Source organism: Macrotis lagotis, chromosome 1 (genome assembly GCF_037893015.1).
Source record: "Macrotis lagotis isolate mMagLag1 chromosome 1, bilby.v1.9.chrom.fasta, whole genome shotgun sequence".
NCBI classification, from domain to species: domain Eukaryota; kingdom Metazoa; phylum Chordata; class Mammalia; order Peramelemorphia; family Peramelidae; genus Macrotis; species Macrotis lagotis.
This window is the reverse complement of record NC_133658.1, coordinates 673,830,279-673,843,954: the sequence shown is the minus strand read 5'-3', so window position 1 is coordinate 673,843,954 and position 13,676 is coordinate 673,830,279.

The following is a 13,676-nucleotide window of genomic DNA, read 5'->3' as shown; positions in this document are numbered from 1 at the left end:
CAGAAGCTGGACATAAAGGAGGAAATAAACATTTGCAAAGGCAAAACCTGGACTGCACAGGTAACATCTTGACCAAGGACAAGTCAGGGATCAGTCACCAGACTGAGCAAATAAAAAATAAAAAAGCTTGAATCTATACTCCCTGTTCCCCAGGAGCAGAGCTAAAACAGCAAAGATTAGCAGAAAAACTAAAAGAGCACTCACAATAGAAAAGTACTTTATAGACAAAGATGACAGCAATGCCATGTCTGAAGAAAAAATCAGTGAAAAATCACTCACATACCATGTATCAAAACAGTCTATAAATTGGACTCAAATACAAAAGCTCATCAAAGAGCTTAAAAATAATTTAAAAACCAAAGAAAGGAGGAGGGAGAAAAATGGGAAAAATGAGTCATGGAGGAAAATTATGAAAAATTGACTAGAGAATTCAACACCTTTAAAAAGGAAACACAAAAGATAATTGAAGAAAATAAAACTCTAAAAATTAGAACTGGAAAAAAAGAAAGCAATGAATCTATGAGACTACAAGATTCTATCAAATAAAATTAAAAGGGTGAAAAAAATTGAAGAAAATGTAAAGTGCCTTCTGGGGAAAACAAAATGACCTGGAGAATACATCCTGGAGAGATAATCTAATGAATTATTGCACTACTAGGAAGCCTAGCTCAAGAAAAGAATCAGGACATGGGGAGGGAGGGAAATAAAATATGAAAGAAAATAGGTTTGAGGGAGGGGCATAAATTGTTCAAGAAATGATATGGCTTTTGATGATACTTTGAGGAGTATTTGTATGTACTTGAAAGATACTTGAAAAGGGCTTAAGGTAAAAAAATGATTATAATTATAATTTGATGCAATTTTAGGCAATGCTAATTATCAAGCAATCAAGTAAACAATCTGTGATGATATCTTGATAACAATAGGAGTTTATCAAGCAATCAAATTATCAAACTGTGATTGATGATACCTGATTAATAATATTAGAGCAATAGAAGAGACACAAAGATTTATAATTTTAGAGGGAAAGAAGAGAGAATGTGAATGCTGAGTAAATTCTATTCAATAGATTAGTCCAGTGAGGAAATAAGACACAGTCCCACTTGGGTTTAAAAATCTACCTTAATCTACAGGGAAGGGCAGGACTGGCAAAAGGAAAGCTAAAGGTAAAAGGGACTGATGAAAGGAAAAGAAAGGTTTAAGTGAAAATAAACTAGAAGTTAAATTTTTAAAAGAAAAGTCAAAGGGGAAATGTAGTATAATTTTTGGTGAAGAAGAATAAGAGAAAAGGAAAGAGAAAAATATAAATGGAGAAAGGCAGCCTGGAGGGAAATACAGAATTAGTAATCATAACTGTAAATGTGAATGGGATGAACTGTCTCATAAAATGGAAGCAGATAGCAGAATGAATTAAAAACCAGAATCCTACAATATGCTGTTTACAAGAAACACAGTTGAGGCAGAGAGATAGACACAGGTAAAGGTAAAAGATTGGAGTAAAATGTCTTATGCCTCAAATGAAGTAAAAAATATCTGGGGCAGCGATCCTAATCTCAGATAAAGTAAAAGCAAAAATCAATCTCATTAAAAGGGATACGGAAGGAAGCTACATGAAAAAGAAGCTATATCATTAATAAAATCTTTGCACCTAGTGATATTACATCTAAATTCCTAGAGGAAAAGCTGAGTGATTTACAAGGAAACATAGACAGCAAAACTTTAATAATGGGAGACCTAAAATCACCCTTACTCAGAGCTAGGTAAATCTAACAACAAAATAAAGAAGAAGGAAGTTAAGAAGGTGGATGAAATCTTTGAAAACTTATATGATAGACCTCTGGAGAAAACTTAATGGGGATAGAAAAGAATACACCATTTTCTTGGCAGAACATGGCTCCTTCACCATATACTGCTTCACCATATACTTGAGCACATAAACCTTATAATCAAATGCAAAAAGGCTGAAATATTAAATAAAATCTTCTCAGACCATGATGCCACAAAAATGAAAAAGTCAATCAAAGTTAGTTAATAGTTAATCTGATTTAAAAAAAGAAAGAAAATAAACAAATTACCAGTATCAAAATTGAAAAGAGTGAACTAACAACCAATGACAAAGAAGTTAAAGAGATAATTCAGAGCTACTTTGCTGAACTGTGTGCCAATAAATTAGATGACCTGAGTGAAATGATTAGTATTTACAAAAAGACAAATTGCCCAGATTAGCAAAAGAGGAAATAAATTTCTTAAATAACCCCATTTCAGAAAAAGAAATTGAAGAAACCATTAATAAGCTCCTTAAGAAAAAGTCTCAGAGTCCAGATGGATTTACAAGTGAATTCTACCAAACATTTAAGGAAAAATTAATTCCTATTGTAAATAAACTACTTTAACAAATAGAAGAGGAAGTTCTGCTAAACTCATCTTTTATGACACCAACATGGTGCTGATACCTAAAGCAGGAAGAACCAAAACAGATAAAGAAAATTATAGACCAATCTCCATAATGAATATAGCTGCAACAATTTTACATAAAATTTTAGCAATGAGACTGCAGCAAGTTATTACCAGGATAATACACCATGATCAGTTTGGATTTATACCAGGCAGACAGGGATGGTTCAAAATTAGGAAAACATTCAACATAATTAAACATATCAATAACAAAACCAACAGAAATCATATGATTATCTCAATAGATGCTGAAAGTCTTTGATAAAATACAACATCCATTTATATTAAAAACACTAGAAAGTTTAGGAATAAATGGGGTTGTCCTTAATATGATAAATAGCATCTATCTAAAACCATCAACAAATATTATATGTAATGAAATATATTTGGAGAATTTCCAATAAAATCAGGGATGAAACAAGGATGTCCATTCAATATAGTATTAGAAATTGTAGCAGTAGCAATAAAAGAAGAAAAAGAAATTGAAGAAATCACAATTGGCAATGAGGAAGCAAAACTTTCATTCTTTGCAGATGATATGATGGTACCTAGAGAACATGAGAAAATCATCTAAAAACTCCTTGAAACAATGAACAGGGGCAGCTAGGTGGTGCAATGGATAAAGCACCAGCCCTGGAGTCAGGAGTACCTGGGTTCAAATCCGGTCTCAGACACTTAATAATTACCTAGCTGTGTGGCCTTGGGCAAGCCACTTAACCCCATTTGCCTTGCAAAAACCTAAATAAAAATTAACAATGAACGAATTCAGCAAAGGAGTAGGATATAAAATAAATCTACATAAATCATCAACATTTCTATATATGAACAACAAAGCCCGAGAACAAGAGTTAGAAAGATAAATTCCATTTGAAAAAACTATAGACAATATTAAATATTTGGAACTCTACCTTCCAAGACTAACTCAGAAACTATATGAACACAATTATAAAGTCAAATCTAAATAATTAGAAAAATGTCAGAAGCTCATGGTTAGGTTAATCTAATATAATAAAAAATGACAATTCTACCAAAATTAAATTACTTATTCAGTGCTATGCCAATCAAACTCCCAAATAACTACTTAACCTAGTCAGAAAAAAATGGTAAAAAAATTCATCTGGAGCAACAAAAAGTCAAGAGCAGCAATGGAATTGTAGAAAAATTTGTTAAAGAATGTGGCCTAGCTCTACCAGATCTAAAACTATATTATAAAGCAGCAGTCATCAAAACTGCCTGCTTCTGGTTAAAAAACAGAATAATGGATCAGTGGATTAGGATAGGTTCCAAAGAAACTGCTGTAAGACATCAGCTTCTGGGATAAGAACTCACTATTTGACAAATATTATTGGGAAAACTGGAAAAGAGGTATGGCAAAAATTAGGCATAGACTCACATCTCATACCCTATTCCAAAATAAGGTCAAAATGGGTACAGGATTTAGACATAAAGAGTGACACCACAGATAAATAAATAGACCAAGAATTACTCTTATCAGATCTGTGGAATGGGGAGAAATTTATAATCAAACAAGAATAAAGTATATTATAAACTGCAAAATGAATGATTTTGAGTATATTAAATTAAAAAAAAATGCACTAATAAAATCAATACTACTAAAATTAGAAGAAAAGCAGAAAGCTGGGAAATAATCTTCACAACTTGGAGCACTGATAAATGTCTTATTTCTAAAATATGTAGAGAATTGCATGAAATTTATAAGGTTACAAGTCATTCTGCAATAGATAAATGATCAAAGGGTATTAATGGACAGTTTCCAAATTAAAAAATTAAAACTGTATACAGTCATGAAAAAATGCTTCAAATCATTATTAATTAGAGAGATGCAAATGAAAACTGCAGTGAAGTATCACCCTACACCTGTCAGATTGGCCAAGATGAGTAAAAAGGAAAATAGTCAATGTTAGAGAGTTTGTGGGAGGATTGGGACATTGATGCATTGCTAGCAGAGTTGTGAATAGATTCAACCATTCTGGAGACTAATAAGGAGCTATGCCCAAAGAACAATAAAAATGTTCTTTCCTTTTGACCCAGTAGTTCTAATTCTAGGCCTGTAACAGAAGAAATCATAAAAAATATTTACCAAAAATAAGTATGTACAATGCTAACTTTACTATTTGCCACTGAGGGGAAGTCAGTGGGAAAGGAGAGTGGAAAGAAATTTTAACTTAAAAATATACATGTGCATTTTAGAGGAAAAAATAGATAAATAAATAAAAGACATCACTGGTGTCCTACATATAAACAGAACGTCTTCATCCTAAGTGACTGAAAATTTTAAGATGTTTCAAGGAAGTTAGCATTTCCACTTTTAATATTAGGCAATCTTTTTGTAATGGACTAGAATTATTATTTCAAAATTTGCTTACTATAAAATATGTGTTATATCATTTTTTAAATTTTTGACACCCTAGGGATTAAAGTTTTAATAATTAATTATTAGTATGGATATTTCTTGCCCTTAATGGGTTTTTTCTTTCAACCTATCAGTTTTGTATATACAATCTAAATTCTAATACTTCTATAAGATTCTATAATTAGATTTTTCTCACTAAATTGTTTTTAGAATAAATAGATATTAGCCAGTTTATTTGTGAAATAACTGAATTCACTGTTTTATACATTTTAATGTTAAATCAGTCAATTGAACAAAGTTACTATTTTGTTAGAAGTATAATTGGAATTATCTTAATTTGGACTTTCTTTGAGAGTAATTTCTTGATGGGACAGTTTGATTATTTCAATAATCATAATATTTTCTCCTTAAAAAGAGAAGCCAGTTCAATCTTCATAATGCTTAACTCATTTGATATAAAACTCATGCATACCTTTAATCCTTGAAATTCTAGTTTGCAACGCAGATTGAAATAGTCATAGAAGCTTTCAGTTCTTACTTAGCATGAAAACAATTTTAGTTCGATTCTAATTGCTACTCTTTAGTGATTTGATATCTTGCATTGGAAATTCAAAGCATCAAGATACAGAATTCAGCTCAAATGAAATAAAGACAGCCTAAAATGTAATTGTATTTGAACTTCCCAGAGACAGAGAAGTACTATAATTTCAATTTTATTAATTTTGATTAAATCATAATAAAATGAAAAAAGATGGCTAAAATGTCAGTACCTTAGAACCCAAACATTCCATTTCTAAGTTTATATCACATTAATGGGAATGAAATCCCCATGCATAACAAAATATTTTGAATATGTTTTTATTTATATCATTATATATTCATTTACAGCTAAAAAATTAACAATAGTTTTAATTGTGACTTCCAGATTCTCTCCTGACCTCTCCACCTCATTAAGAAAGTAGCCAATTTGATGTTGATAATACTTATGAAAACAATCAAAACATATTCCTATATTTACCATAATGCAAATAAATATAGGAAAAACAACACAAAATGTATGGTGATCTGCTTTCAGAGTTCATAAATTTTCTCTAAGCATGTAGATAACATTTTTCATCTTGGTGCCTTTAGAATATTCTTGAAACATTTTCTTGACTAGATGACTTTGAAAGATAAGTTACTTATCTTTCAAAAATCATAATGATTACAATATTACTATTTCTTTTCTGCTCATTTCACTTTGAATCCTTAACACATGTCTTGCAAGATTTTTTCTGAAATTCTCCATGGCATCATTTCTGATAGCACAACCATATATCGCAATTTTTTTTAGCCATTACCCAGAAATGGACATTTCCTCAATCTCTAGTTCTTTGATAGTATGAATTATTATTGTTTTTATTCAAACTGGTTCTTTTCCCTTTTTTTTAAATCTCTGAGTTACCTACATAGTAGTGATATTGCTTGTTCAAAGAGTATGCAAAATTATATAACCTTTTGGCATAGTAAAAATTTTTCTCCATAATAGTTCCATAGTTCACAACTCCACCAATAATGCTTGAGTGTCCTAATTTTTCCAGATCCCCTCCTGCATTTTTCATTTTCATTTTCTATAATCTTAGTCAAACTGAAGGATAGGAGGTGGCATCACAGAGTTGTTTTAATTTGGCTCATCAGTTATGGTCTGATTTTGTCTGGTCATTTTAATTAAGATTTCTCTTTCTATTTCTTTCTGCTTGGTTTTGTTGGTATTTTTTTTCTAAATATTATGCTGATGATTTCTGAGGCTTTATTTGATGTCTTACAACTTTGCTGCCATTTTTAATAATTTCAATTAAAATTTTAGTTAAGTATCTGCAATTTTCTAAGTATATCATACTGTCTCCAAAGTTTTGTTTCCATATTGCCTCTTATATTTGGAGATAGCATGGAGATAGCATCTTTTCTTATTATAGCTAGAATTTCTAGTACAATAATAAGTAATAGTAGTGATAATGAATATTTTTATTTTATCCATGATCTTATTGGAAAGGCTTCTAGCTTATGTCCATTACAGATAATGCTTGCCAATGATTTTAATTAGATTTTTGAGATAAATAGCCAATGGTTTCTTCATTGATTGATGAACGATTTGTTAAGAACACTATGGGTGTGATTCAGCCCCTCTCTATGATCATGTCCCTATTGTTAATCATTCTGGATCCTTCAGTTGAGATGCAGCATATGTCTTTGTACCATAAATATCCTTCATAAAAGCACTTTGGTTTTTGACTATGCATAAAACTGAATTTCATTTGCCTTCTTACTTAGTCAAGAGTCCTTCATCTCTCTAAGCTTTACTTGGACTTTATCTTTGAGGGAATTAAATGATACCTTCTTAGAAATGGATGAGCTATCCTGATGGTAAACCCTTCAGAGATCTTGCTTTTCATTTAGCAGCTTCAGAATTTCCCCATTTTCATCAAATCATTCTTGGTGTTTGCAACTGTTCTTGCCCAGATGAGCAAATGCAGTACTGTACAACAGATCTCTGAAAGCTGTCCACGCCTTTTCTGTTCCACTTTTGTCAACTATATATTGGCTCAGTTTTCTCTCCAATTTAGTGACAAACTATTCCTGCTCAGAGAGACACTCTAATTTCTTTACATTAATTCTTCTAGTATTAATTTTGCCTTGGAGCCTCCTCTTTGGGTGAATGTGAATATTAAATTTAGAGAGGAAGGGTCTATGATTAGTCCAGCACTCTGCACCATACATTGCCTTTGTCAATCTCACATCCTGTTTGTCTGTTCTCCTTAGAATCACATAGTCTAATATATGCCAATGTTTACTATGAGGGTACATTTAGGATGTTTTATTGCTTTTAGATAAATAGAAGACAATGTTTGTGATGATCAGGTCAAGTCTTCAATAGAAGATGACCATTGCTGTTGCTGTTTCCAATTACATTCCTCCTGAAGACCTGCCAGGTCTATAAATCTGAGACTACAATAACATTAAAGTCACCCAGAATTATGTTTATCTTTTTCTTGGGGTACATTGGTACATTTCCTCAAATTGAAATCAATCAGACTCTAGCTGAAGCTTCAATTGAAGAAGAGGTTTTGAATCCCATTAAGCTCTTCTCAAATGGAAAAGCATCTAGTGCTGATTCTATTCCAATTGAGATCTACAAGATGGGAGATTCCACATATGAAACCAAAAACTGAGTGAAATTTTCCAGGTTATATGGCATGAAGAGATCATCCCCCAATAATTCAAGGATGTCTTCATTGTCCATTTCTATAAAGGTAAAGGTAATAAATAAATAAATTGTCCTGCGACAATCACAGGTATATTTCCCTTTTAGTCATTTCTGGTAAGATTCTTGCCAGAGTCCTTATCAATAGGCTGATCCTTCACCTAGAAGACTCTCACCTTCCTGAGAGCCATCGTGACTTCAGAAAGGGTAGAGGAACAATCGATATGATGTTTGCTGCCTGACAACTTCTGGAAAAATACCAGGAACAGAACAGAAGTCTGTAAAAAAAATTTGTATCTGGTCAAGCCTTTGATACTGTCAGGTGCAAAGGTTTATGAAAAATGATGTCAAAATTTGGTAGCCCAGAGAAGTTCATCAGCATTGTACATCAATTTCATGACAGCATGCATGCCTGGGTTCTGGATAGTGGATGATGCTCTTAAGATTTCCCAGGCACCAATGGAGTAAAACAAAGTCGTGTCCTTGCTAATATACTTTTTAGCATGATGTTTTCTGTTATCTAATACCTTCATTGAGGATGGACATGGCCTCAAAGTCAGCTAACGCACTAATGACGAATTCTTCAATCTGAAAAGTCTACCAACCAAGATTAAAGTGGAGGGAATGTTCGTGCATGATCTTCTGTTAGTAGATGATTTTGCCCTCAGTACAGCTTGTGAGACTAAGATACAACAAAGTATGGATCAATTTTCTGCTACTTCTGCTAATTTTGGTCTAACAAAGGTGCTCCAGCAACACACCATCCATATTGTAACCATCAATTACAGTAAATGGAGAAGTTTTGAGTACTGTGGACAAGTTCACTTATCTTGACAGTGTCCTTTCCAAGAAGGTACACATTGACAATCGGGTTCATATTCGCACAGAATTAGCTTAGTATTTGGAAGGCTCTGAAATAAAATATGGAAGAGAAAAGGTAATAGATTGATTACTAAACTGAAAGTCTACAGAGCTGTTTTGTTGACCTCATTGCTATATGCTTGTGAAACCTGGACAATTTACCAATGCCATATCATGAAACTGAATTTTTTTCCATTTAAATTGCTTTAGGAAGATTCTGAAGATCACTTGGCAGGAGAAGATACCAGACACTGAGGTTCTTTCTTAAGCTAAACTGCTGAGCATTCCAGTGTTATTATAGAGAGTGCAACTATGATAGTATTGTTAGAATGCTAGACATATGCTTGCCAAAACAAAAAACTACTTTATGGAGAATTCATACAGGGCAAGAACTAACAAAGGGAGGCAGAAGAAGTGATACTGAGACACTCTGAAGGTCTCATTGAAGAACTTTAGATTTGATTGTACAACATGGGAGACTGGCACAGAACTGTCCAGCATGGTGTGCCCTCATCAGTGACTGTGCTGCACTCTATGAAGAAGGCAGAATTGAAACAACTTAAAGTAAACATGACACCCCAGGTGTTCACATGAACTTTTGTACCCAACCTTCGGAAGAACATTCTGAACTCATATTGGTCTGATCAGCCACAGTAAGATACCCTGCAATTTGTCTCAAATATAGTGATGTCATTTTGGTCTTCTTCTAATAACAAAAGATAAGAACCAACCAGATAGATTCTACATATTGTTTTAAGGAAAGCTCTGTTTAGTCCTATGTCTTATATTTTTAGTAAGAATGAGTTATATATTTTGAAAACAGGTTTTTCTCCCTATTGAGACATTTATGTGGTTTCTGTAGGTTTTTGCTAGTGGTATAGTCAATTATGTTAATAATTTTCCTCATATTAAACTAGCCCTGCATTCTTGGTATAAATCCAGCCTAATCATAACATATGGTCCTAGTGATATTTCACTATAATATTCCTGCTAGGATTCTATTTAAAATTGTTGAATGAATGTTTCTTAGAGAATTGGGTCTATAGTTTTTGTTCTCTTTTTTTTTTTTTTTTGTTCTTCCTGGTTTATGTATCAGCACTTATCTCTATCAAATAGGTATATAGTATTTGTGTTGTAAAAGAAATTTGTTAGAACTCCTATTTCCCCTTTTTGTCTGAATAGTTTAAATAATGTTAGAATTAATTGTTCTTTAAATATGTGGTAAAACTCATTTTGAATCCATCCTGTCCTTGGGACTTGTTTCTTAGGGAAATTATTGATGGCTTGTTTAATTTCTTTTCTTAAAATTGAATTATTTAAGTATTCAATTCCCCCCTCTTCTGTTAATCTAGGTCATTTGTATTTTTGGAAATATTCATCCATTTCACTTAGATTTTCAGATTCAGTTCAAAATAACTGAGAAATTAGTTCCTAGATTTTGCTTTAATATAATATTCATTGGTTAGAAGTGGTATTATATATAATCTATATTTTGACACTACTCTGCTATTATCTAAGTGTTTCCCTTTTCATCTGAGGTAGAAAATAAAACTATTTTCATGGTGTCACTGTCTGGTTCAATAACATTAGTAGTATGCTGATTGCAGAAAAATATAGAAATCTTTATTTTGAAATTTAACATGCAGGTTATAATAGACATTTTTCTCCAAGAAGAAATGATTTCTCCATTTCAAATATTGTGGGCTTCCTTTTAAATTTTAACATTTATACTAAGTTTGGCTTATTCTTATCCCTTGATTTCTTCCTTTTAATGCTCATATTGTCAGAAGATATATATCTCAACAAACACCAAGTAGTATCATTTTTAAACTAGGGAATTTTTTTCTTTCACTTTAAAATCAAATTAACCAGTGATCTACTCATTTTTCCCTTAAAACCAGATCCTAGCTTTATTTTTATTTAAATGATTTTCTAATTTTCAGTTTTATCAAATCCCTTTGATTTCAGAATTTTCAATTTGTGCTTTAATTAGAATTTTTCATTTGTGCTCTATTTTAATTGAATATCCAATTTATTGATTTTTTCTCTATTTTATTTATGTAAATGTTTAAAGATATAAAATTTCTCCTAGATACTGCTTTGACTGCATCCATAAATATTGTGATGTTCATTTTCATTCTTTTTGAAACTATTTATTGTTTTTATCATTTACTTTTTAATTCATTTTAATCTGTTTCTATCTTCCTTTACTGAATATAATTTTTGTTGCATTAGAGTCTGAACATTGTTCATTTATTATTTCTGCTTTTCTGTACTTGTGATGATTTTTATGCCATAAAACATGATCAATATTTGTGAAAGTGTCATGAATAACTGAAAAAAATATATTCATTTATAATTATATTCAATTTTTTTCTAGAGGGCTATCATATCTAACTTTTTCTATAATTTTATTTATATTCTTAGTTTCTTTGCCATTTATTGTATGGTTAGATTGTTTTTCTAGTTCTCAGAAGGGAAAGTTTTAATCACCTTTATATTTTCTTTACTTCCTCCTGTCATTCATTTAACTCTTCCTAAGATTTTCAATGCTGTGCCTTCAGGTGTTTTTATGTTCACTAGTGGTACTACTTCCTTGTCTGTAGTAGCTTTTTAGCAAAATATAGTTTCCCTGCTTTTCTCCTTTATTTTTTCTTTTGCTTTATCTGAGATACTGATTTCTACCCCTACTTTTTATTTCTTCATCTGAAGCATAATTGATTCTGCTCAAGTGATTTTTACTATTAATGTCTCTGTTTCAAATGTGATTCTTGTAAACATCATATTGTTGAATTCTAGTTTTTAATCTTTTCTACTTACAACTTCCATTTTGTAGGTGAGTTCAATATATTCACATTCACAGTTTTGATTACTAATTCTGTTTTTCATAAATCTTGATTTTTCCTGTTTGCCCTACTCTCTCTTTTATCCTGTCTTTCTTCAAATGTTTAGTTTGCTTCTTACCAGTAGTTTTCTTAATCCTTCCTCTCTTTTTAGAGCCATTCTATTATTAATTACTTCATTTCCTACATGCCTATAGTGTACCATAAATTTCTATACTCAACTGTGAATTTTATTCCCTGTTCTAGGCCATTCTGCTGAGAGTTAGTTTCAAGTACTGCTCACATTCACTCTTACTTCTCCCAGAATTATTAAAGCTCTTTCTTTTGCACTTCTTTTTGTAAGATATTTTCTTATTCTTTCCCCTAATGCATTACTTTCTTTCATTGAATTTACTTTTTCAAAATCATTCCACTATTGTCATTTCACACCTTTGCCTTCTATGTATATTCTTTCTAACTGCCCTAATAACTTTGAAATTCTTTTTTTAAAATTATTTAATTTATTTTTCCAAATATATGCAAAAATAATTTTTGCTAATCATTTTTTAAGGTTTTGATTTCCATATTAATCATCTTCTGAAACAAGAAAAAGAAAAAGAAAAAAAACATGACAGGGAAAAACATAAAATATAAAAAACTGAAAAATTGAAAATAGTAAGCTTTGGTCTGTATTCAGATTGCATAGTTCCTTCTTTGAATATGGAAGATATTTTCCTTCACAAGTACTTTAGAATTGGCTTTGATTACTGTACTTGCTGAGATGATAAATTCATCATAGTTGATCAAACAATGTTATTGTTTTTTTATTGCATAGAGTAATAGTTTATAATTAAAGTGAGTCATTCACATAAAAGAAAATCAAGCATGAAATATAGGGTTGGGGGAAGATCAAAAACATGAGGGAGTGCAGACACATCTTGAATATAATACAGAAAGAATAAGAGGGTCAGTGATGGTCTTATGAAGGAATATCTCAGACTTGTCACATTAAGCTTCTCTCAACCATTAGTCATTTGTCCTAACAGATGTTTAGGAACCCTAGATCATTTAGCTCCTCTACATCAGGGCAGCACAACCAACCAGGTGAAGGTCAAGGGGATTTAAAAGAAATGAGCAGATGTTTTCTCAGGACTGTCTGATTGGTTCTTTTTTTTTTTTTTTGATGGGATGGAGAAGTGTAGGGTAGGGGTTCCTAATTGGCGGTCTGTGAATTAAAAACTATTTTATTAGCTGTATTTCAATAGAAATTCATGCATTTTAATTCGTGAATTTAAATATTTAATTTTGAAAAGCGTAAAATCCATTGATTGCACTATAGTGACTGCTATAGGGGTCCATGATATAAAGAGTCTAGAACTACTGCTCTAGAGAGTAGATGGTGAGAACTGACAATAAAGGCGTTTCCAACATGGAGTCCTGAAGTTTCCAAAAAATAAAAAGATGGTGAAAGGCAGAGGGGATAAATTAGGTAGGGAAAGAGGGTGGGTCCACATCGGAGTGCTCTAGAAGTTTCCCCATTCCCAGTGAGATAGGGTTTCAAAACCCACAGAGACGGGAAGCAGAGATGAGTCAAACAAAGGATAATAATGCCATGACAAGGGTAGGTAGAATCAAACCATCCTGACATTAAAACAACATTGTTGTTAATGTGTACAATGTACTTCTTGTGCTGCTTACTTCACTCAGCATCAGTTCATTTTAATCTATCCAGGTTTTTCAGAAGTTCTATCCCTCCTGACTACTTACAGAACATAGTACTCCATCAAATTTAACAAAGCACAATTTTTTTGATCATTGTCTAATTAGTTGTCATTCCCTCAATTTTCATTTCTTTGCAATTGGAAAAAGGGCTATTATAAATATATTTTTTATCTTTGTGGGGTTTTTTACCCTTTCTTATGAT